At 45.3% G+C, this 26,068-nt stretch overlaps 1 protein-coding gene across 2 annotated transcripts in view; it reads right to left on the bottom strand.

The window, feature by feature from the left end:
- LOC147436916 (DNA repair RAD52-like protein 2, chloroplastic) overlaps window positions 1–26,068 on the bottom strand; it is an 82,948-nt gene that overhangs the window by 17,275 nt on the left and 39,605 nt on the right. The gene's annotated exons all lie outside the window — the stretch shown is intronic.

Genomic DNA, 26,068 nt, shown 5'->3' with positions numbered 1-26,068 from the left:
TTGGTGTGGCAGCAGATCATGCCCTTGTGTCAATGACCATCTCTTTCCAGTTTAGCATAGCACACATACCACGGATAGCAACCCCTACTCGCTACACCTTTACACGGGAGACGGACTCTGTTTACATAGATGGGATCTACATACGCCTGTGCACTGAGGAGCCAGGACGACCTCTGGATGAGCTTACTACTATATTGACACAAACATTGCATGATGTAGCAACAAAGGCATACCCACACACCCAGCCTGAGCAGGGACGCGGTTCTGAAAGCATGCCCCAAAACGGCTGGTATGATGAGGAGTGCCGCGAGACAAGAGCGAGGCTTCAGAGGGAGGTGCTTTTGGGAGACATCACTCATAGACAATCATAGATAGCCTTCCGACGCCCAATGCGGCGGAAGAAGAGGGCATTTTTTGGCTCGACTAGAGCACGATCTATATCAACTATTCTTGAGTCGGGACTCAGGTGAGGCATGGAGACTCTCTCATGAGCACTCCCCCCCTCTTGCCATTACTTCTACAGAGGCCTTGGAAGTAATGGCAAGAGGGGGGGAGTTCTTGGAAAGCCGCCTCTTCCCGACCCCCCCCGAGCCATGCCCACACACATGTGCTTTTTTCACCGCTGAGATGTTGAAGAAGGCCATTGATAGGATGAGGACTGGGAAAGCATATGATCATGATGGCTTAGTAGCTGAGCATTTTATACATGCGAGAGATCTGCTTGCAGAGCTTCTGGCAGTGATGTTCAACCATCCCATTTGTGAGGGTTTGCCTGACAATTGGAGTTTATCTACTATTGAACCTATCTTCAAGTCAGAAGACCCTATGGAGCTTGGAAATTATCGCACTAGCATGATTGGACACACATTGGCGCGGTTGTATGCATCGATTCTTGAGCAACAGTTGAGTAGATGGGCAGAGAAGGAGGGTATACGCGCAATCGGGCAAGCAAGGTTCAGGATAGGTTTTTCTACTCTTGACCACATTCTGACACTCGGAGCCATTATTGAGGATGGCAGATCACATCGGAGACGGATCTATTGTAGCTTTGTGGACTTCCGCAAAGCATTTGACATAGTGCCTATAACTAGATTGATGCACAAACTACAAGAGATGGGAGTACCCACAGACCTGATTTGGGGGATTATGGCATTATACATGTCAGTAGTGAGGCATGTACACACTCCAGAGGGGTTATCTACATTAGTTCACTCCACTATCGGGGTGAAGCAGGGCTGCAGGCTCTCTTCTACTCTATTTGATATGTATGTGGATGAGGTTTCTAACTATATTGAGAGAGGGTGATAGAGATGCACAATTGGCAGGGACATGGATTCCACTACTGTTATATGCTAATGATATTGTGTTAATCTCCGACTCTCCGGAGGGGGTGCAACGTCACTTGGATGCTCTACATAGGTTTGCTCACGACAGTGGTTTATCTATTAACCTTAGTAAAACCAAGGTTATGGTGTTTAACACCACCCCACAGTAGACCAGGAGATCATCACCCACATTCACATACGGCCATGAGACAATGAAATATACAGATGCTTACACCTACCTTGGGGTGGTCTTTAGTGGACTAGCATTTTCATTGAGGAGAGGAACAGACACTAGACTGACCAGAGCACATGCAACACTGGGTGGATTGGAGAGGATGTGTTCACAGATTCAATTTCAAGAGCCTCGGACGAAGCTCTAGCGTTTTGACACTGGTGGCCTCCGCATTGCTCTATGGCGTTCAGATATGGGGGCCTTCATTGGACCATCACGGAAGGTCAGGTCGCACTGATGGATGGAGAGACATGGAGAAGCCTCTAGTCTCTATGATCTCGCGGCTTATTAGAGCCAAGGCTTCGGTACCACATGACATTATTCGACCACAACTAGCTGCCCCCCCACTAGTGGTTTAGGCGCTTACTAGATCAGTCTCCTTTATACACCGCTTGTGGATGTTGGGTCTAAAGGCCCTCTGGCTACCTCTATTGTATATTTTATACTCACTTATACCTTGGGTGTGAACGACCCCTAGGGTCATAATGACCCTTATAACTTGTCCCCTCAAACTAATAAAAACATAACATTGAAAAGTGTGTCGAATAGCACACACAACCCAATCTGCGCCGAACTCTCTCCCTCATGCTCTCGCTTGTTCTCTGCAACAGAAACTCAGTGCTAATTGCTCTTTCTGCTATCACTACCTTCAAGCTGGTATCAGAGCCTCTCCACGCCTCCGCCCATGCATAGCAAGTGTTTGCCCTCTCTCTTTCTTCGACCTCAGCCCAAAGCGTTTGCTCTCTCTCTTCGATTTTAGCCCAGAGGGAGACTGTGAGAGTCTCGCTTTTGCAACATAGCAACGATTAGCAAGTAAAATAATTACAGAAGAAAGGGAATATTCACAGGTGGCTGAAATTTCAGTTTTTTTTAACCATTTTGAAGCTTTACAGGCTAAAACTTCACTTACATGTTAGAAAAATTGGGGGTTTTGCCCAATCTGCAAAAATTTCATAAATTAGACCGTCAAAATCCAGAGACTTTTGCTGAAATTTCAATAATTTGCAGACATTGGTGAATGTATTGCAATTTGTGGACACTTTGAGCAGAGAATTTGAGTTTTATTCTTAAGTTTTTCAAGAAATTACAAGAACACGCAGGTTTATATGCATCAGGAAATTCATGTGGCACACATTTATGTATTTTTCATGCGGAATACTCGCCATTGAGTTTTTTGCAACAGCTTTTAATCCATTTGCAGATTTGAGGTTGTTGCATATGCACTTTGGTTATACTGTTGAAGTGGGAGTACTCATGCAAGGATTGTACATCCTATTTGTGTGCTGAAATTTCGATTTTTACGACTGAAATTTATCCTTCTTTATTGTTGTACAGATGTGATAAAGTGTCGGTAATGCAATGTTACTACTTGCTCTTCTACACTGAGTATTGAGCTTGTAAGAGGCTAAATTCTCAGTTTTCAGCCTGCTGTCATAAAATTACAGCAATGAATTTTTGGGTTCTTTTGCACCAAAATGGCCTCTAACGCATCCACAAGTGGTGAGTCAAGTCTCTCCTTGAAATCAAGAGGTTTGACGGCTCTGGCTTTGACTTGTGTAAGGATAGAATACAGGGAATCTTATTTCTGAAAGATTGTGATGATGCAATTTTGAAAGTGAAACCTGCAGCTTTGTCAGATGATGATTGGGCTAGGCTTAACAAGAAAGCTATCCCTTACATCAAGATGGCTGTGTCAAATGAGGTGCTCACAGATATTAAGCGTCTTGACACTTCTTATGCTATCTAGAAGAAATTGACAAATATGTATGAGATATACAACTCCTGTGAATCAAATGCATCTTATGCGTAAGCTTGTAAACGTGGAGTTAGATAAGTATAAGCCTGTATCTGAACACTTGAGTGCTTTCAGAGGTATCTTGAGTCACTTGCAAGTCTCTCGTTTGCAACCGTTTGGTGATAAGCTAAAGGCTATTTTCTTATTGATGACTTTGCCAGACAGCTGGGAAGATTTAGTTGTCTCTTTGATCAACAATGTTGCTTTGCAATTTGATGGTGTACGAGGTTCTATTCTCAATGAAGAGATTAGAAGAAAGACCAGTGGTGAAAGCAACGGGTCAACGTATAATGTAAGAGGCAGGTCTGAAAAGAAGAAGAATGCAAACAATTGAGGCAAGAACACGAGTAAGAGCAGGGGCAAGTCCCAAGATGTTACATGCTATCAATGTGGACGGAAAGGGCATAACGAGTCCAATTGCAGGTACTACAAGCAGAAACTTGAAAGAAAGAAACAGCAGGTGTCACGTGACACATCCAGCCCTATGTGTCCGTGGACAAGCTACAGCATGATCAGGGTTCAGTCAGTCCAGTCAAGTCTAGATTAGAAGTGATCTGACACTTTTGTGAGTCTATTCGTAGACCGTGCATGCCCAGTAGCTTAGCATAGATGCATATCCTCTGGTTGCACACAGCATGATCATCAGTATTCCCTTCAGAATCCATCAGATTCAGTTAGAGAAATTTTCTAGTGCATTTAGCCTATTTTCCCTATTTTTGGTATTTTTACTTATTATTTTTAAGTGACTTTCCAACAAAAGTAGGTAGGGCAATTTTGCTAAGTTAATATATAAGCAAACCCAAGTTAGCACTTTCTGGCAGAAGAGGCAACAGGAGCTTCCCGCTCAACAGGCAACTTCTCAGCAGTAACCCCTCAGCACCCCTAGCGTTTTCTGTTCCCAGCAGTAACACACATCAGCCCAGCGTTTTCTCTTGCAGTCACCGCCGGCAACTCCAGATTCCCAACGATTTGCATCCCTTGCATCATCGCCATCAGCAGAAGCATCAATTTTGCTAGCGTTTCCAGTTCAGCCCATCAGCGTTTTTTGGATGCATCAAAAGCTAGCGTTTTTGCTAGAGACAAAGCAACACCAGCGTTTTTGTTTTCAGCCTGCTCTGCATCAGAATACTCAGCGTTTTCAGCATACACAGGAGGTAGCAGATTCATCCCCATTGGTTGCAGAAGTTCCCCCATTTTCAGCCCATAAAAACGCAGCCAAAACAGTCATTTTCAGCCACCAAAACAGTCCCGAAATTCAGCAGTTAGAAGATCTCAGATTTCAGCCCTAAAGTCGTCGTCATCATCACCGTCGTCGTCATCGGCATAGTCCAAGTTGCATCAGTCCATTGCATACGCATTGTACCACTTTGTGCAATCAAAAGTAGACCACTCTCGCTGACGAGAGTGGGGCCTTCGGAGGAGGGTTTTACAACGTCTCTGGTGTCATATCTCTTTTCTCTCCTTCTCTCACTCTCATACACTTGCATGCACAGTGTCGATTCACTTTGTTTGTGATCATAGCACTTTCCATTAAAATCGGAAGGCTCTCCCTTTCATAAGAACTAAAAGGAACCTTGAGCACAGTCCGAGCACTCATCTTGAGCAAAGCGCAAATAATCATTCCGCTGCACCTAGCAGCAAGGTAGGAAGAAGAAGGATTCTAATGATGTTAAAGATGATGACCATGACTCTTCTTCCAAGGAAGTTACTAAGGCAAATGTTGCTTTGTGTGTTGTCATTGAAGAAATTGTTGATAGGGATCATGCAGTTGTTGTTGACTCATGCCTTCATGATGGTAGTGTGGCAATGGCCAGTGACATGTATATCACAAAACCAAAGGTAATTGATGCATTACTTTCAGCACAGGATGGTTTGTCACAATCATGGATAGGAGACAGTGGTGCCTCATTTCATGTTACTCCACCTTTGGAGTCCTTCGCTTCATACACTGCAGGTAGTCTAGGTAAAGTTTACTTGGGCAACAACCATGTATTGTGAGATTGAGGGTGGTGGCACTATACACTTGACACTTGAAAATGGTCAAGAGCTGATTTTGCATGATGTTAGGTATGTACTTGGCATCAAGAAAAGTCTACTTTCAATTGGGCAACTAGATGTCAAGACTCAAGGGTTATCACACTAAGTTTGGTGGTGGCTCTTGGAGAGTGCTTAAAGGCTCAATGCTCATTGTAAAGAGCAACAAGAAGGGAACTCTTTATTACTTACATTGCAAGGCATTACCTCCGGCAAGTTTGCTGAAGCTGAAGTTCACTCTCACAAGGAGCTTTGGCACAAAAGACTTAGCCATATGAGTGAAAAAGGGTTTGATGTTCTCTCCTCTTTGGGAAAATTTGACGTAAAAGGCCCTAGCCTTGATTTTTGTAATGATTGTATCTATGAAAAGCAAATGAAGTTCTCTTATTCCTCTAGTGTCGCTCGCAAATTGCATGTTCTTGATTTAGTACATTCTGATGTTTGCACTATGCCTATAAATTCACATGGAGGTGCACGGTACTTTGTGTCTTTTATTGATAATCACAGTAGAAAGACATGGGTGTACGTACTAAAGAGTAAAAGTGATGTGCTTACCTCATTCAAGAAATCTCGTGCATTTGTGACCACACAAAAAGGACTTAAGCTAAAAGCTATCAGGACGGATAATGGAGGAGAGTATGTGTCACGAGAGTTTAACAGCTTTTGTGAGATGTATGACATTAAGTGGGAATTGAAAGCACCTTCTAATCCATCATCTAATGGTGTGGATGAAAGATATAATCCCACAATTTGTGAGAGAGAGAGATGCATTTTGTCCACAGCTAATCTCCCTCAAGGGTTTTGGGGAGAGGCTCTTAAAACTGTAGTTCGTGTGAAAATCACTCTTCGAATCATGCGTTAGATAATGGCATCCGTGAAGAGGTGTGGTCTGGCAAACCGGCTTCATATGACCATTTACGAGTCTTTGGTTGCAATGCATTTGTGCATGTACCTGTTGATCAGAGGACCAAACTTGACATGAAATCTATCAAGGGCATCATCATGGGATATGGAGATGAGGGAGAGATGGGTTATCGCGTTTGGATACCTCAGTACAGGAAGATAATACGCAGCCGAGATGTAGTTTTCAATGAGGTTAAGTTGCTGAAAAATGCTACACATGTAGACATTGACAAGAAGAAGGTCAAGTTTCAACATAATCAACCAGCCATAAAGCCACCGTTATCGAGTTGGGATACCTCAGTACAAGAAGATAATACGCAGCCGAGATGTAGTTTTCAATGAGGTTAAGTTGCTGAAAATGCTACACATATAGACATTGAGAAGAAAAAGGTAAAGTTTCAGCATAATCAACCAACCATAAAGCCACCTTTGGCTGAAAATTTGATCCTTTTTAATGCTGAAAACGAGCAGCAACCTATTGTGCAACAGCCAGAAGAGAATGGACAACAAATAGATGCACAAAATGGTATTATACCACATGACCAGCATGCTGAAAATGAATTACAGCAACGAGATAATGTTGAAAATCAGCCGCCAATTGATGGTGTGCACATTCCGGATGATGTAGACCCATTGCTAGTCAATGCAGATCATTGGGTGAGGAGGTTTACACGTGTTAGAAGGCAACCAGAGAGGTTCCAGCCATCTATGGATTGCATTTTTTTTATTGATGAGGGGGAGCCTCTTACATTCAAAGAGGCCCAGTCTTGTGAAGACAAAAGTAAGTGCGAGCTTGCTATGAAATCTGAGATGCAATCACTGTATGCAAATAATACATGGGAGCTTGTGCCTTTGACCAAAGGTAAAAAAGCTATTCCTAAGAAGTTGGTTTCTAAGGTAAAATGTGTTGATGAAAAACCCAAGACAAAGCACGTTTGGTTGCTAAGGGTTATGCACAGAAGGAAGGTATAGACTTCCAAGAGATTTTTCATATGTGGTGAAGATGACTACGCTCCATGTTTTGTTTGCTTTATGTGCTCTCTTGGATTTGGAGTTGGATCAAATGGATATAATCACTGCTTTCTTACATGGTGACTTGGATGAGGAGCTGTAAATGCAGCAACCTGAGGGCTTTGTCATTCCAACGAAAGAGCATTTGGTATGCAAACTGAAACGCAGCTTGTATGGGCTGAAACAAGCCCTAGACAGTGGTACAAGAAGTTTGATACTTTTATGCTTCATCAGGGATTCAAACGCAGTCATGCAGATCACTCCCTTTATATTAAAAGGGCTCTTGATGGTAGTCTAATTGTGCTAGTCCTATATGTGGATGATATGTTGATTGCAAACAAGCATAAGGAAACTTTGAATGCTTTGAAAAAGGAACTGAATTCAGCTTTCTCTATGAAAGATTTGGGTATAGCTAAACATATTTTGGCTATGTGTATTGTAAGGGAGAGAAAGAAGCGTCTTTTATTTGTTTCTCAAGACAAGTACATCAAGAACGTGCTTGAAAGATTTAATATGGCTGATGCTAAGCCTCTTGGTGTGCCTTTACCACCACCACACAAAGCTTAGCAAGCATGATTGCCCAAAAGATGATGCAGTTGTCCATGCTACGAAAGGTATTCCTTACGCATCAGCATGTGGTTCTTTAATGTATGCCATGATTGCTACACGACCGGCAGACATTGCTTATCTAGTGAAAGTTGTTAGCAGGTTTATGTCTAATCTTGGCAAACCACATTGGGAGGCAATGAAGAGCATTTTCAAGTACTTGAAAGGTACATAGAACACATGTATATGTGTCACGTGACACATCCCAACCCTATGTGTCCGTGGACAAGCTACACCAAAGCAGGGTTCAGTCAGTCCGATCAAGTTAGATTAGTAGTGATCTGGCACTTTTGTGAGTCTATTCGTAGACCGTGCATGCCCAATCACTTAGCATAGATGCATATCCTCCGGTTGCACACAGCATGATCATCGGAATTCCCATCAGAATCCATTAGCATCAGTTAGGGGAATTTTCCAGTGCATTTAGCCTATTTTCCTATTTATTGGGATTTTCACTTATTATTTTTTAATGACTTTCCTACAAAAGTAGGTAGGGCAATTTTGCTAAGTTAATATATAAGCAAACCAAAGTTCACACTTTCTGGAGAAGAGGCAACAGGAGCTCCCCGCTCAACGGGCAACTTCTCAGCAGTACCCCCCCCTCATGACCCCCATCGCCATTGTGCTCACTTCCCTTGGCGTTTTCCATAGCAAGCCATCGCCATACAACCTCTTGCTTGGCGTTTTTCCTGCGAGACGGAATCAACCCAGCCATAGCGTTTTTACTAACGCTAGGAAACTGCAGCAGATCCAGCATCGCCAGCATCACTTGCAGATTCAGCGTTTTTTCAGCCTTGTCAAAAACACCAGCTCAACAGTAGCAAAAACACAGAATTCAGTAATTGGATTCTCGCAGTTTTCAGCCTATGACACAGTAGCAGCTCAGCCCCTACACGGTTGCAAATGTTCCCCCATTTTCAGCCATAAAAACGCAGCCAAAACAGTCATTTTCAGCCACCGAAACAGTCCCGAAAATCAACAGTTAGAACATCTCAGATTTCAGCCACCAAGTCGTCGTCGTCATCGGCATAGTCCCAGTTGCATCAGTCCATTGCATACACATTGTACACCTTTGGGCAATCAAAGTAGACCACTCTCGCCGACGAGAGTGGGGCCTTCGGAGGAGGGTTTTACAACCTCTCGGGTGTCGTATCTCTTCTCTCTCCTTCTCTCAGTCTCATTCACTTGCACGCACAAGATCCACTCACTTTGTTCGTGACCACAACACTCTCTATAAGACGGAAAGCTCTCTTTTTCCCTAAGAACTAAATAGTAAAAGGAACCTTGAGCAATAAGGATCACTAATCTTGAGAAAATACAACATTCATTCCGCTGCACCTAACATTGGTATCAGAGCTTTGGAAGTGTTCTGCATTACTCAAGGAGAGAACCAAAAGAACCACAAGAAATATTTTCTGCTTGTTGAGGTCACACAAACCCAAGTTTACTTGGGCGTGGCGATTCCTAATCGTGTTTTGTTGAAGAGTGACAGGAATCCCAAGAAAGAAGGGCTTGTCCAGCCTCCCCTTGTGTCTCTTTTCACTCATTCAGAGCGGACCGTGCACTTAGCGGCCGGCCACTCGACGTGAGGTGGGAAAAAGTAACCTTGTTGTGAGCGCAAGGACGCCAAGGGGTGCGCCCGCAGAAAAGGGTAGAACTCGAGTGAAGAGAAGATCCTTATCCAACGCGATTTGCAAGCGAAAGAAAACCCCAAGAACCCAAGACCCTCAAGACTCAAGAACCTCAAGACCCGCAAGAACCCAAGTTCCTCGTGAACCTAAGAACCCAAGGCCCCCAAGAACCCAAGTTCCTCGTGAACTCAAGAACCCCCAAGAACCTCACAAGAACCACGATTGCAGAATGATCATCACTCGAAGCGGAATGGGTACTTCGCTTGGAGGTGATGACCATGAGAGAGGCGAAGAAGAATTTTCCCCACCAGGAGGTTTTTCGGACCCTTCCCCATCTACGACAAAGATTGCACTAACTCCTATGGAGCAGTTGGATCAAAAAAGAGAAGCAGAAAGAAAAGCCTACAAAGAAGATATGGTAGCCATCAAGCGTAAGTACCAAGAAAGAAGGACAGCCATAGAAGCAAAATTTTTATCGCGAGAACAAAGCACAAATGAAAGAGTTATTACGACTCTTTTCTCAGGCTCAGGGACAGATGCAACAGAATCAGAAAAAGGAGACTCTCTCAGTCTCTTCTTCTCCAAAGCAGGATACACAGGATTTGCATGATTGTTTGAAGTATGATGATGATTTGAATGATATTGCTAAGCATGATGATTTGAATGACAATGATAAGCATGATGATTTGCATGCCAATGATTTGCATAATGATTTGGATGACAATGACAAGCATGATGATTTGCATGATCAAAATGTGATTTCTCATAAGCATGATGAGTTGCATGAAGATGAGTGATTGTTCACAAGGATAATGTGTTACTAGATGCTTTCCCTAGCGAAACTAACCTCGTTGTAGATTCGATCAATCACGAAGATCCGATCTTGGCTTTCGAGTCGAGGTCTAAAGAACCCCCACAGGACGATTCAATCATTCAGGACGAACCGCTCTTGACGCTCGAGCCTTGGTCCAAGGAACCATCACAGAAAGTATTATGTGTTCGCATGGTTGATACGCACGCATTGTTCGAGTGTTTCATTCGTGAAGGTTTCCTGTATTTTAGTTAGCATCGTTATGTGATCCCTTTTCCTAGGCATGACATATTGTATGTTGAGCACGTTTCTCTCATGGATGAGCACGAATGTATGCGGATTTTCATGAAAAGCTGAAAAGTTTGTATGTAAGGAAGTCACATTCCATGTCTCTTTCTTGGCATGACACAGTTTCCGAAAGAGCACATGATAGTATGAGCACCCAGCATGGGCGTTTCCATTGTGATTTGCCACAGTTGATTGATTTTGATCAAACAGAAAAGATTCGATCGCATTGTTTCCATATGTTTGATGAACAGGTTGTCACTCCGTCTCTATGTTCATCTACATTGTATACACACTCTTTACAGAAGACACGATTTTTTTCCTTCACTTTACGTGGAATGGGTATGTTCATGGTTTTGTGTTGGAGATGGTTTCAAGAATTTTCAACCATGGAGATTCTTGAAGACGACAGAAGCAGGACTCTAGACGAAGTTGACACAAGGAAGGAGATTCAAAAGACTTTGTGTCGCTTCGGCGCGGCCCTTGCAGACCTTTATGAAGTTTAAGTACCGCTCGACCCACACAACAGAGTGGGCCGACGAAGAGTCCCTTCCAGCATTCCGGATGCTGTTGGCGATCTCCCTCGACGCCATACAGTTCGGTACCAGTACCTCACTTTGAAAAGGAGGGGATGTCACGTGACACATCCCAACCCTATGTGTCCGTGGACAAGCTACACCAAAGCGGGGTTCAGTCAGTCCGATCAAGTTATATTAGCAGTGATCTGGCACTTTTGTGAGTCTATTCGTAGACCGTGCATGCCCAGTCACTTAGCATAGATACATATCCTCCGGTTGCACACAGCATGATCATCGGAATTCCCATCAGAATCCATTAGCATCAGTTAGGGGAATTTTCCAGTGCATTTAGCCTATTTTCCTATTTATTGGGATTTTCACTTATTAGTTTTTAATGACTTTCCTACAAAAGTAGGTAGGGCAATTTTGCTAAGTTAATATATAAGCAAACCAAAGTTCACACTTTCTGGAGAAGAGGCAGCAGGAGCACCCCGCTCAACGGGTAACATCTCAACAGTACCCCCCCTCATGAACCCCATCGCCACTGTGATCACTTCCCTTGGCGTTTTCCATAGCAAGCCATCGCCATACAACCTCTTGCTTGGCGTTTTTCCTGCGAGACAGAATCAACCCAGCCATAGCGTTTTTACTAACGCTAGAGAACTGCAGCAAATCCAGCATCGCCAGCATCACTTGCAGATTCAGCGTTTTTTCAGCCTTGTCAAAAACGCTGGCTCAGCAGTAGCAAAAACGCAGAATTCAGGAATTGGATTCTCGCAGTTTGCAGCCTATGACACAGTAGCAGATCAGCCCCTAGACAGTTGCAGATGTTCCCCCATTTTCAGCCATAAAAACGCAGCCAAAACAGTCATTTTCAGCCACCGAAACAGTCCCGAAAATCAGCAGTTAGAAGATCTCAGATTTCAGCCACCAAGTCGTCGAAGTCGTCATCAGCATAGTCCCAGTTGCATTAGTCCATTGCATACACATTGTACACCTTTGGGCAATCAAAGTAGACCACTCTCGCCCACGAGAGTGGGGCCTTCGGAGGAGGGTTTTACAACCTCTCGGGTGTCGTATCTCTTCTCTCTCCTTCTCTCAGTCTCATTCACTTGCACGCACAAGATCCACTCACTTTGTTCGTGACCACAACACTCTCTATAAGACGGAAAGCTCTCTTTTTCCCTAAGAACTAAAAGGAACCTTGAGCAATAAGGATCACTAATCTTGAGAAAATACAACATTCATTCTGCTGCACCTAACAATATGTTATGGAAAGGGTACATTGTCAGTGCGGGGATTTTGCGTGTGAGACATGGCAGGAGATCTGGACACTCGGAAGTCTACCAGTGGTTATGTCTTTACATTGGCTGGTGGAGCTACTTCTTGGTGTTCAAGATGGCAAAAGATTGTTGCATTGAGCACTACACAGATTGAATATATTTCACTCAGAGAAGCTTCGAAAGAAGCCATTTGGCTTCGCCGTCTTCTGAGGACTTTTAGTCTTCCAGCTCATGCTCCAATGCTTGGTTGCGATAGTCAGAGTGTTGTATGCCTGGCTAAGAATGCCATGTTCCATGCTCATACCAAACATAGATGTTCGATACCATTTCATACGACAGGTATTAGATGATGGCCTTGTCACCTTCACAAAGGTCAGAACACATGATAACCCTGCAGATGTTCTCACTAAGTGTCTTGCTAAGACAAAACCTCAACATTGCTTACACTTAGTGGGAGTTACTTAAAGGTACCACATCGCGCCTTTAAGTGGGAGGTTGTTGAGTCTAAACTTCATAAAGGTCCTCTGGCTACCTCTATCGTATATTTTATACGCACTTATACCTTGGGTGTGAACCACCCCTAGGGTCATTTAAGTGACCTTCTAACTTGTACCCTCAAACTAATAAAAACATAACATTGAAAAGTGTGCCGAATAGCACACGGAACCCAATCTACGTCGAACTCTCTCTCGCTCTCATGCTCTCGATCCTTCTTTGCAGTAGAAACTCAACGCTAATTGCTCTTTCTGTTGTCGCTACCTTCACTGGGACCTCCTTAGAGACAGATATGCCCGCCTAGCACTTAGTCCTCTCGACAGTTAGCTTTGCAGGGAGACACAACAGGCAAGTATGGGGGGATGACATCATGGTTTCACGTACATGGGTTCAACATGGACAGATTGCCCCCCTTCCAGTACTCATTGGATGCACCCTCTCTGACTCTTACACAGTCCGAGATCACCACGCTCATCCGCCAAGACCTAACTCAGCTAGACACTAGGAGGACTTGGATACAGCCGGCACAGGAGTTAGGCACGAAGATGGCTTTCTATAGAGAGCATCTACTAAGGATAGTTTTGTGACGAAGCCCAGATACATGGACACCCACTTATATCTCATGGGATACGATGTGCTATTGGCCAAATACGCACATCTTCACACCGGCTGTCACGGGGACGTGGCAGCTGTTAACTATGTCACGAGGACGTGGCCACTGCTAACTTTAGTTGTTGGTTTCTTTCCAATGGGTTTTGTTTTATTTTTGAGACCCTCTTTTTGAAGTAGCAAACGGTCGGACATTGTATGGCCAATGTGAACTGTAGTTTCACCCGCAAACAGGAAGTGGTTGGCACTGGAATTCGTATAGTAGGAGGATGTCTAGGCTCAGAGCAAGATCATATAGGTCTCCGCGTCGCACTTAGCAAGTTGGTGGATACTAGGAAGTGAACTCAATAAAGGCATAAAGTCAAGGTGGGACTACCATCAGAAAATATCCGATAGTTGGGCCACATTGCATTTTTGGATGCGGTCCCAATGAGGATAGATGGTCAGATGACCATAGGAAGCCCAACGGAATCATTTCCTAAAATTTAGGGAACTGCTATTTTGGGCCGTGAAATGTGTTCGCATCATTACCTCCGGTATGACTAGGGGAACACTTTACAACTCTACCGCGAAGTCAACTGGGCGACCAGTCGGGAGATTTTTAGGCAACAACCCCGAAATGGGCAAAAGCTTGTAAATGAGCCAAGTGTCACTTTTTCATGAACTTGCCTCGTGCAGAAAAAAGGGCGCTGAAATTTAGTATGGGAGGAGACTTCATTTGGGTTTTTGTCACAAGTTAAGAGCTGTGGAGTGCTTTCTTTCCCTCTCATGTACAGTGTGGTGCTAGGAGTGATGCCCTGCATGCTACACACTGCTCTCTCTCTCCCCTACGTGCAGTTATGTGATGCCCCACAAGAGGGCTCTTCATTTGACTGATGTACAGCTGTGTGGGTTCATGCTTTTGTGCTGAGGCAAGAGCCTCCTTGAGCAGGAACAGGGGTAGCTAGCTGCTACTCCAAAGCAAGCACCGGTGAGGGTCATAACCTCACCGTACAAGAGCAAATTCAGCGCTGTGTATGCGCAGAAAATTGACTGTTTTTCAACGCCAGAACTCTTGAGAATCGTGCCCCACTGGCAGAGGACAGCTAGGGGACTGTTTGGGGCTGAAAACAGGGCAAAAACCAGTAAATACAGCAAGCTGAATTTACTGTTTTCGGGCAGGAATCAGAGGATTTACGCTAGTGCAAGTGAGATACAACAGGGGAATTGATTTCGCGCAAGTTTTGGGGCTGTTATGCTACCGAAATTTGGCCAAATCAGGTAGTATCTAGTGTGATACAGGTAAAGGATTCCCAGGACCTTACTTTGTAATTTACCCTCTCAAAGAATAAAGAAATACCGAAAGGGGCGCCAATTTTGGGGCCTACAGGTTGTCGGCATCTGATTGGGGCATTCTTGCTTCCGATCCGTGTGTGTATTCAAGTGTTAACTCCCATCGTAGGTTCTCTTTGCAAAGTGCTCTGTGTGTGTGTCTAAAGTAAAGAATTTCGGGTGAAAGCCAACCACCTACCGCCCCACGAGCCGGTTTCACCAGCTTCGGATCGAGACCGGTAGATACAGCGGAGTACCAGCAGAGGCCACGACATGTCCCCTATGTCACATGGAGCCTGAGATAGAGTTGCACTACACATGCCACTGCCCAGTTTACTATTGAGATACGAGGCCGCTTTCACTGTCTGTTCAGAGAGGGCTTTGGACCACTCTCTAGAGTCATGGGGTATGAGGATGAAAGATGGCTGGGTCTGTTTTCGCTCGAGCTGCACACACTGAGAGAGCCTGATGAGAGGAGAGGATAGCGAGTCTCAGAGACGGATCACACACTTCTCTAGAGCGGACACTGGGCAGCCGGAGGAGCAGCTACCACATTAGAGCGCACACTCTCCTCACACCAAGGGCACGTTAATTGATCGAGCGACCGAGCTAAGGAGATCCAGATGCCCACGACTGTGGAGGACTACACAGCATCAACGGAGGCTGCATCAGCGGATTGGGATCACTTTGGCCCGACATGCACAGCATCAACAGAGGCTGCATCAGCAGATGCGATCACTTTGGCCCGACATGCACAACGCCCGGTTAGACTACTGACCATGGAGGAGATTGATGTGATCCGCCAGTGACCGATGATGGATCTCCTATGATTTAGCTCTTTTGAGGATTGTACACCCTGCTCATCTTATATCAGCCTTTGTATCAGCTCTCACCCATTATATTCCCACATGCACACCCACATTGTGTTGCATTAGCCCCCAGTCACTACTTTCCACCCCGTACTTATATCCTACACAGTACTAGCTAGCTGCGTAGTTCACATCTAGTAGTTAAGATTTTAGTTTTTCGCTTTACTTCATTTTGTTTTTGTACCCAGACATTGTATTAGATCCACCAAGATTGTATCAGCTTGGTCTCATAGGTCATTTTGGCCTTTTGAAGACGTTTAATATAACATTTGATTTCACTCACTCTCTCTCTCTCTCTCTCTCTCTCTCTCTCTCTCTCTCATGTGGAAGTCAAAGGGAAACAGGCAAAGGTTTTCTACTGTGATATGAAAGAAAAGATAGCAGTCATGAAGCAGACAAGGTCATTAAAAGGTACATCCGTTTGGATATCAGATGAGCTGACACCTACCCAACTAAAGAACAGATCAGCAGAACTAGGAAAAGTAAGAGAAGCAAGGACAAAGGGGAAGTGGGCAGTCTATAGAGGAGGAAGAGCCATCATTAGAGACTTTGTCAACAAATCACCTCAAGCACAGGAAACTAAAGAAACCTGATTGCACATCTTTCTTTTCTTTATATGTAGAAAGCATGGGTAATACATGTTGTAATGGTAAGCTCATGACCATGGAGCTCTGAGCTACTGAGGTAGTTTTATTTTATTTTCATTTTGCTATGATGGAAGACACTGTAACCAAGGATGTATTCTGATTTGTCCTATAGGTCAGCTTTGGCCTCGACAGGACGTTAATATCTCTTTCTTTCCTTCCTTCTTTCTCTCTCTCTCTCACATACACACAGACACACGTGTATGGCATGCCATTTCTAGACCCGTTTCTGTTTCCCGATACCCCGCGTTTCCGTTGCCTAGTTGTCAAACGTTTCAATGTCCGTTGCCGTTTCTAGGTACTCTGCATGAATGAACTACAAAGTCCCACCTTAAAACTGAGGTCAAACAAGAATTAACCAATAAGCAACAGAGCAGTTTTCGATACTTGGTACTTCCTCTGAATGGTCATACAAGGACAGCTTACTGTTGGGAAACCGTGAAGGAGTGAAATGGCAAATGTGTCTCATTTGGGCCTTTGTATTTCCCAACCATTGATGGAATGCTTGGGGAGGTATAATTTAGTTTCTTGATTGCACTGTTTGAAGAGCTCTTGTTATGAATGTCACAAGATTGGAACAGTGTAATGACAATATGCACATGCTTGCATATGGTTAAAGTATGTCTTTATGTTTCACATTATAGTTTCGTGTTTTATTTTTATCCCCCAATCAAGAATGATCACTTTGATTTTAGACGTACTTAGATATCTATGGTAACCATTTTCAAAGTGCTACTCCATGAGACAATTGTTGGAGACTTGAGAAGTTGGTCACTTGGCATGCCATTGGCATGCCAAGAGTAAAACCCTCTCTTTTGAAAGCCATGATTTTCTTGTGTATAAACGCGGCCATCAAGACAACCAGTAGAAATCAAGTGATCTAGATGCATCAACAGGGTGTGTGGCAATAGCATACAACAATGCACTAAGGGGACAGCCCTATCTAACTCAACAGCCAAGAGGCCAAGAATCTGTCAACTCACTGTTAAGAAGCCCCGAAGATGAACTGTGAGCATACAAGAAATAAACAACATTGGCGAATTTAGGACCAAACCCAAGACCGCGCATCGTGACTGCAATGTAGTCCCATTGAATAGTTTCAAAAGCCTTTTCTATCTCAACTTGCATTACAAGTACATCCTGCTGCATGTACTTTGCATACTCCATGCCAATCAGAACATTAGCCAAGTTGTCATTGATTTGATGACATGATATGAAACCAAATTGAGCTTGATGTATTCCTTCAAAGGGGTGATCCTTAATCCGGTTAACCACCAACTTAGTCGATATCATATACACTACAGGCATCAACGTAATCGGTCTCCAATGCGAGAAATGCTCACAAAGTGCCTGCTTGGGCAACAATTTAAGCAAGCCTTCTTTCCAAGAAACCAGCAAATCTTGGTTCTCCCATGCAACATTCATCATGAAAAGTAACGGCTCTTTTAAAGACTCCCAAAAAGAAAGAACTCCACAGTAAGCCCATCCCAGCTAGGGGATCGCCAACGGCCCAAGGAAAGCAATGCATTATGCAATTCTGAATCAGTGAAAGGTTCCTCCAAAGATAATGCATCACGGGAAGAGATGATTGGTCGTACATGAGATAGCCATAACTGTCTTGTTCGACATACCTCTGGCGATTCTAGAGAAGGAGCAACAAAAACCTATCTATAATGCAAGACCATGGTATCAACAAGTTCATGTTTAGAAGATGTCCAAGCACCTGAAGAAAGCTTTACACACCAAATATTCAGGAAAACCCTCATGTGATGCAAATGCTTGAAAAATTGCTTCGAAGCACAACCTTTATCAACAAAAGCACGTTGGCGAGGGTGCGTTTGCCATTTTTCAAGCTTCCATTTATCATCAAGCTGTATACATACTCGAGATTCACACAACTCCGATAATTCATATTCAATTAATGGCCTAGAGTCGGCCAATACTTGCAAATGTTGACAAACCTGCTTGGCATCCTTAACATTGCCGCGAGTCCAATGTAAATATTGTTTGCCATAATCCTCAATAGCAGCTTGCACTCGCATACAAAACGAAACCACGCGACATTGAGATCAAGATGCATGTGAGCAATCAAGGGAGGAACAAGCCCATAAATTATATCTCGAAAGGCGTCATGCTTAAGATAAGCATTATTAATATGTAGCAAACGCTTCCGATAAAGAGGCCTATCACACAATGATTGCCCAAAGTACAAATTCAGAAACACAGGGTAATGATCCGACAACTGCAAAGTGCAATCCATCTCCACATCACACACAAAGTCATCATACTGCTGTCTGTGGAGAATATACTATCTATCCAGACGTGCACGATACGAGTGATGAGTAGTATACTGAAAAGTAAAACTCGAAAGATCTAGATGGAGGGAACGCCATAAATAAAGCATTTGCGCAGAAGCAAGGAGATGATCCCATGCTTATCTTACTACAAACAACATATGCGAATTACCTGTGTTGCTATCATACGCATCAGGCGTGTTGTTAAAATCACCACAAAGGAGTGCATTGGATGTCCATGGATAAGAAGAGATATCTCGCCATAAAGTAACCATTTGCCCAGAAGCTGTATAAGCATATACACCTCTAATTTCATAAATGCAACCAATCAACAAACATTGCACCACCATCCAACGACCCCTCGGATCATTACTCACCAGAATTGGTTGAAGCTCATGCCGAACCAATATCATTACTACGGAGTAATCATGCAAACCAGCATATGCAATCCAATAACCCGCAGAATAGGAGCATTGACCCGCATACTCGTGTTGATTATCTTCTTGCAAAACTACTATATCAACCCTACATGTATTTACATAGTGCCAGGTTAGTCGCCATTTATCAAGGTTACATAACCCAAGCAAATTAAACGAGATGCATCTGATGTGATGAAGCATGAGAGAACATATGTACAAAGGCATCAAAAGAGGAGGAATTATGTAGACGTGCCCATGTGCACGTCTTTTTCTACCACATTTGTACAAGAGTCAATGCGTTGAGTCATTGTAGAACAGGTTTTTGCGGGATTCATACGTGGGATAGAAGTCTCGCCAATGAGTACATCTTTACAAGAATGCATCGCCTTTTCCCATGTGTCAATCAACGTACAATTGTCATTACATTGAAGCCGCTTAAACGATACATTCTTGTTTGTATTCATAGGTGGAACATAATTACGAAAAGAGGGAAAAGTGCGAATCTTCACCGTCTTTTGGGGTACCACCCAAGCACCAGACTCGCTAGACCCCACATTTTTACCCTCCACACCATTGCCATTACCCTGAGTAGTAGACTGTGAAGACTTGGCTTTCCCTTTTTCCACATTGGGAGTTACATTAACAACCAAACTCCATATTGCTTAGCCTCACCAAGAGGTTTGCCAGTAGAAACAGAAACACGAGATGGGAATGCTGAAGGAGGTGGTTGCAAAACTGGTTCAGGGCATTCAGACTGCATATGCCCAAGTTTTCCACATCGGAAACACGAATTTGCATACTTGCTCCATTTAAGTTTAAATGGGCGCTTGCCCACCCACAGGTCCCCTGAATCAACCATGATGCCTTCCGATGCAAGTCTGTCAGTGTCCCGCAGAATACAGAACCTGTTGGTATTCGCGTCCAATTTCGGGGGACAGACCACCTTCCCGAGTTGTGCCGCCAACAGTGGTAGAAAGTGTCTCCATGTGTGAGCGAAATCCACTATTTCCACCCACACCGAACATTTGCGGCGAATAAGACTTTGATAGTCCTTGGTCAATGGCCACGGTAGGACATGAGTCATCTGCGTACCAAAGAACAATGGAGACATTTCCAACAACAAGTTCTTGGCATCAATATCCGCCAAAAGGACTTCGTAAACTCCTCGAGCACCAAAGTAAACCCCTCGGACAGCCTAGCGTTTGAGCAAAAAATCAACCCATTACCCAATATCCTGTGCAGTTGGCATTTTTCCAGGGAAAAACAGAATAATTGCATTCATGGCATATTGCGCGACCGATCCATGAGTTCTTGCACAGGAATACGAACTTCAAGAGGAGGCGGCAGAGCATTCCAAGCTTTCCGAGCTTTCTCAAAATCCTCATACAAACAAGCTTTAATCTCGGACGTGGACTCCGAGAAGCTTCCCATAGCTTTCCGACACTTGAACACACACAAAGAGTCGAATATACAGCCAAAGCACCTTACTCAACAATCAAACACCCAAAAAACCAAACACTGCCAAAATTCCTGTAACACTATCTCTGTACAGAGTCCGCAAAAACAATTACATGTGTCTACAACTAACTGCACCTTTCCCTAGCTGTACAAAAGACCTGCAAACCTTGTATTCTGTGTCGGTTGCCACTTGCAGAGGCTGCAGCCCACAGGGTGGGTGCTCAGGGGCTGCAGGCGCACAGCCTCACAGAGCGCGTAGAGGCAGGCCAGACAGGGTGCACAGCGGTGGACAGCACGCAGGTGCTGCAGAGCACAGAACAGGTCAGCGCACAGAGGACAGATAGCGCGCAGAGGCTGGGGCGTGCAGAATTCAAAACAGGGCAGCGCTACACACACACGCACACGATTCTACCACACACAGCTCTCTCTCTTTGTATTCCCTTTGTATCAGCTTTCACCCCACCCCTACCCACTATTTTCTTTTCAGTTGTTTGTACTTTTTGTACCCAGACCTGGTATTAGTTTCACCACATGTCCCTCCCCCCCTCTCTCTCTAGTATCATTGTCATCAGCTAAAAGAGACCCAGCCAAAACGAAACTGATGTCCCCCACGACAGTAAAAGATTCGCATCGATTGTCTAAAATAATCTTGGGACGAAAACTCGGAAGTAAACATCCGCACCAGCTCCTTGTGCCAAAGCTATCTGCTGATGGATATGGAGCTTGATGAAGCATTGACAGAAATTTGCAGAGAAGGAAAATCTCAAAAATGTACGATTGATATGGGGAACACACATGTATGCATTATGCGGGACAGGGATGTATGTGTGATGTGGACATAGTGGGTTGACTTGGCAGAAGTGCATTTGTATTTTTGATGGAGGTCATGACTGCTTCGTCGGTATGTAAGCCCCATCCGAAGGCAACCTTTGTGCTTACAAACAAGCGGATTACACAAATGGAGAGGGAGATGAAAGACTGGAAAGCAGATATGGAGGGATGGTGGAAAGAAAAGGCCAACCTTCTTCAAATGTTTCTCAACGAAGGCGCGCAGTGGAAGAAAGAGAAAGAAGACCTGCACGCAGAGCTACAAGCACTTAAGGCGGACTCCAAAGCACTTAAAGAAGAGGTCTCAGCTCTCAAGCGAGAACTTGCTGATAGAGCAAGCAGTGGACTAGAGGAGGGGGAATTCCAGCCTTCGGTAGTAGAGGAAATCAAGGTCATCAAAGAGCAGGTAGGGATGATCAAAGAGGAGGAGAAACAAAAGATGGTAAAGACGTCTTCGTGGATGGATGTGATCACGAAGACGCAAAAGAAGGCGGATGAGGCCGAGAAGTGGATAGAAGTCGTTAAGAAAGGCAAAGGGAAAGAAACCACATCTGTCCCCACTCCTACAATCATCAACATGACTCTAGAGGAAGAACAACGAAGGAAAACTAGAGCTTTGCATATAAGAGTAACCGGTCTAAAAGACCGAGATGAGGTGGAAGGGGAAGTTGAAGAACTTCTCCGCATGATGGGTAGTGAGGCTACTCATACAAAGGCATGGAGGGTGGGGAAGAAGACACAAGGCAATGGGGAGACTTCAAAAGGGAGAGCTCTAATCATCCGTTTCCCATCCATGGAGGCAAAGGACTTCTTGAAGAAGCGTCCTACACTAAAGAAAAAGGGCATATTTCTTGGAGATGACCTCACTCTCACACAGCTTGCGCATATGAGAGAGGTAATGCCAGAGATTCAAGCGGCAAGGGAGAAGGGAAAGACGGCCTTCTACAGAGATGGCCGGGTTGTGATTGTAGAGCGGCGCTCCACATGACGGTGCGAGACCCATGGGACCACCCTCAAAGTTGCCACGTGGAATTGTAATGGATCTATGCGACTTGATGTGGGCGCCTTTGAGGATAGTTTCAAGGGAAGAGACATCGTCTTCTACTCTGAGACACATCAGGCCCCTGGCCAGTCTATGCCTCACATTAGTGGATATAGATGGGAGACTGCCTATAGACAGGAGACACGATCAGAGCGCAGAGGGCGAGGATCAGGAGGAGTGGCAGTGTTATTCAGGGAGGAGTTGCAGCCATTGATACATATAGCCCGCAGAGATGAGCAAGCTAGGTACATGTGGGTGAGACTGAGAGCAGAGACAGACAGATATCTTTACATTGCTATTTGCTACTTTCCCCGGAGCACGTCAGTGTATGCACCACCCAGAGAACAGTCCCCTTTCTCTATTTTGGATGATGACATATGGGAGTTCTCTAGAGATGGTGACATCATCATTCTAGGGGATTTCAACGCTAGGACTACCCATCATCAGACAGTATTTTATGATACTTCAGAGGAGATGCTGAGAGAGCTGGATGTTGCAGAGACAGGCCTATCCAAACTATCACAAGATGGAGAACACACTGAGTATGGACGACACTTGATAGACATGGGGACGGCGCATGGATTGGCCATCTTGAATGGCCTACAGAGATTTCTCGCTTCAGGGGGTTTTACATGCTTTCCACACAGACATGGAGCCAGCACAGTGGACTATGTCATGGCACAGCCAAGCCTCATCTCTAGTATCCAGGATCTCACGGTTGAACCCAGACCTGTTGGTGTGGCAGTGGATCATGCTCTTGTGTCAATGACCATCTCTTTTCAGTTTAGTGTAGCACACAGGCTACGGACAGCAGCCCCTACTCGCTATACCTTCACGCGGGAGACAGACTCTGTATACATAGATGGGATCTACAGACGCCTATGCACAGAGAAGCCAGGGCGACCTCTGGAGGAGCTTACTACTATATTGACACAGACACTACATGATGCAGCAGCAAAGGCATACCCACATACCCAGCCTGAGCAGAGACGCCGTTCGGGGAGCATGCCCCAGAACAGTTGGTATGATGAGGAATGCCGGGACACTAGAGCTAGACTTGGTGCTTTTGGGGGACATCACTCACAGAGAGTCACAGATTGACTTCCGACGCCTAGTGCGGCGGAAGAAGAGGGCATTTTTGGCTCGGCTAGAGTAGGATCTATATCAGTTGTTCTTGAGTAAGGACTCACGTGAGGCATGGCGCCTTTCAGGAGCACTCTCCCCCCCCCGCCATCACTTCTACAGAGGACTGGGGCCAGTACGCATCATCTTTGTAGACAGTTCCTGAGCAGCCCCCCCTTCCCGCCCCTCCCGATCCATGCCCACACACATGTGCTTTTTTCACCGCGGAGATGGTGAGGAAGGCCATTGACAGGATGAGGACTGGGAGAGCATACGATCATGATGGTTTAGTGGTTGAGCACTTCACGCATGCCAGAGATCTACTAGCAGAGCTTCTAGCAGTGATGTTTAACCGTGCCATGTGTGAGGGCTTGCCGGATACTTGGAGCCTATCTACTATTGTACCTATCTTCAAGTCGGGAGACCCTATGGAGCCTAGGAATTATCGCACTATCATGATTGGACACACATTGGCACAGTTGTACGCATCTATCCTTGAGCAGCAGCTGAGTAGATGGGCAGAGAGGCAGGGGATACACGCAGCCGGGCAGGCAGGGTTCAGGAGGGGTTTTTCTACTCTTGACCATATCTTGACACTCGGAGCCATCATTGAGGAGGGTAGATCGCGTGGGAGACGGATCTATTGTAGCTTTGTGGATTTCCGCAAAGCATTTGACACAGTGCCTAGAGCTAGATTGATGCGCAGATTACAGCGGATGGGAGTACCCACACAGCTCATTTGGGGGGTCATGGCATTATACAGGTCAGTAGTGGGGCAGGTACGCACCTCAGAGGGTCTATCCACACCGATTCACTCCACTATTGGGGTGAAGCAGGGCTGCCCACTCTCTCCTACTCTATTTGGTATGTATGTGGATGAGGTTTCTGACTACATTGAGAGAGATGGTGATAGAGGTGCACAGCTGGCAGGGACATGGATTCCATTATTGTTATATGCTGATGATATTGTGTTGATCTCCGACTCTCCAGAGGGGATGCAACGTCACTTGGATGCTTTGAATAGGTTTGCTCAGGAAAGTGGTTTGTCCGTCAACCTTGGTGAAACCAAGGTCATGGTATTTAATACCACCCCACAGTGGATCAGGAGGTCAGCGCCAGCATTCACATACGGCCAAGAGACTGTGGAATATACAAAGGCGTACACTTACCTTGGAGTGGTTTTTAGTGGGCCAGCATTTTCATTGAGGAGGGCAGCAGACACTAGACTGACCAGAGCCCATCCAGCATTGGGTAGATTGGAAAGGATGTGTTCACAGGTTCAGTTTCAGGAGCCTCGGACGAAGCTCTGGCTCTTTGACACTCTGGTGGCTTCTGCATTGCTTTATGGAGCTGAGATTTGGGGACCTTCATTAGATCATCATGGGAGGACAGGCCGCAGTGATGGATGGGGGGACATGGAGAAGCCTCTGGTCTCTATGATCTCGCGGCTCATTAGAGCCAAGGCCTCAGTACCACGTGCTATTGTTCGAGCAGAGCTAGCTGCCCCCCCACTAGTGGTTGAGGCGCTCACCAGATCGGTCTCCTTCATACACCGCATGTGGGAACTTCCCAGAGACAGATATGCCCGCCTTGCACTTGAGTCCTCTCGACAGTTAGCCATGTAGGGAGATATAGCATGCTGGTATGGGGAGATGACATCATGGTTTCAGGCGTATGGGTTCAGCATAGACAGATTGCCTCCCTTCCAGTACTCACTGGATGCACCCTCTCTGACTCTTACACAGTCCGAGATCACCGGGCTCATCCGCCAGGACTTGACTCAGCTAGACACCAGGAGGACATGGATACAACCAACATAGGAGTTGGGCACGAAGATGGCTTTCTACAGAGAGCATCTCCTCCAGCTTACGGTTGATGGTTTTGTGACGAGGCCCAGATACATGGACACCCACTTGTCTCATGGGATACGATGCGCTATCGGCCAGATACGTACATCTTCACACCAGCTACGGATCGAGACTGGGAGATACATCGGAGTACCAGCAGAGGCTAGGACATGCCCCCTGTGTGACATCGAGCCTGAGATAGAGTTGCACTACACATGCCACTGCCCCATCTACTACGAGATACGAGGCCGCTTCCATTGCTTGTTCAGAGAGGGCTTTGGACCATTCTCCAGAGTCATGCAGTACGAGGATCAGAGATGCTTGGGTTTGTTTTTGCTCGAGCTACGCAGACACAGAGAGAGCCTGATGAGAGGAGAGGCTAGCCAATCCCAGAGACAGATCACGGATTTCTTTAGAGTTGGGACACCCGGAGGAGTTATTACCACAACAGAGCTCGTCGTCTCACACCAGAGGCACACTAATCGACCGAGCGACTGAGCTGGGAAGATCCAGACGCCCTCGACTGCGGAGGACTACACAGCATCGGCGGAGGCTGCATCAGAGGATTCGGATCACTTTGGCTGGACATGCACGACGCCCGGTCAAACTACTGACCATGGAGGAGATTGATGAGATCCGCCAGCGACCGATGCTGGATCTCTTGTGATCTAGCTATCCCAGCTAGCTGCTTAGTTC

The sequence above is a fragment of the Adiantum capillus-veneris genome, chromosome 17 (assembly GCF_014529385.1).
Source record: "Adiantum capillus-veneris isolate H3 chromosome 17, ASM1452938v2, whole genome shotgun sequence".
In the NCBI taxonomy this organism is placed as follows: domain Eukaryota; kingdom Viridiplantae; phylum Streptophyta; class Polypodiopsida; order Polypodiales; family Pteridaceae; genus Adiantum; species Adiantum capillus-veneris.
This window is presented reverse-complemented; position numbering and strand designations above follow the sequence as displayed.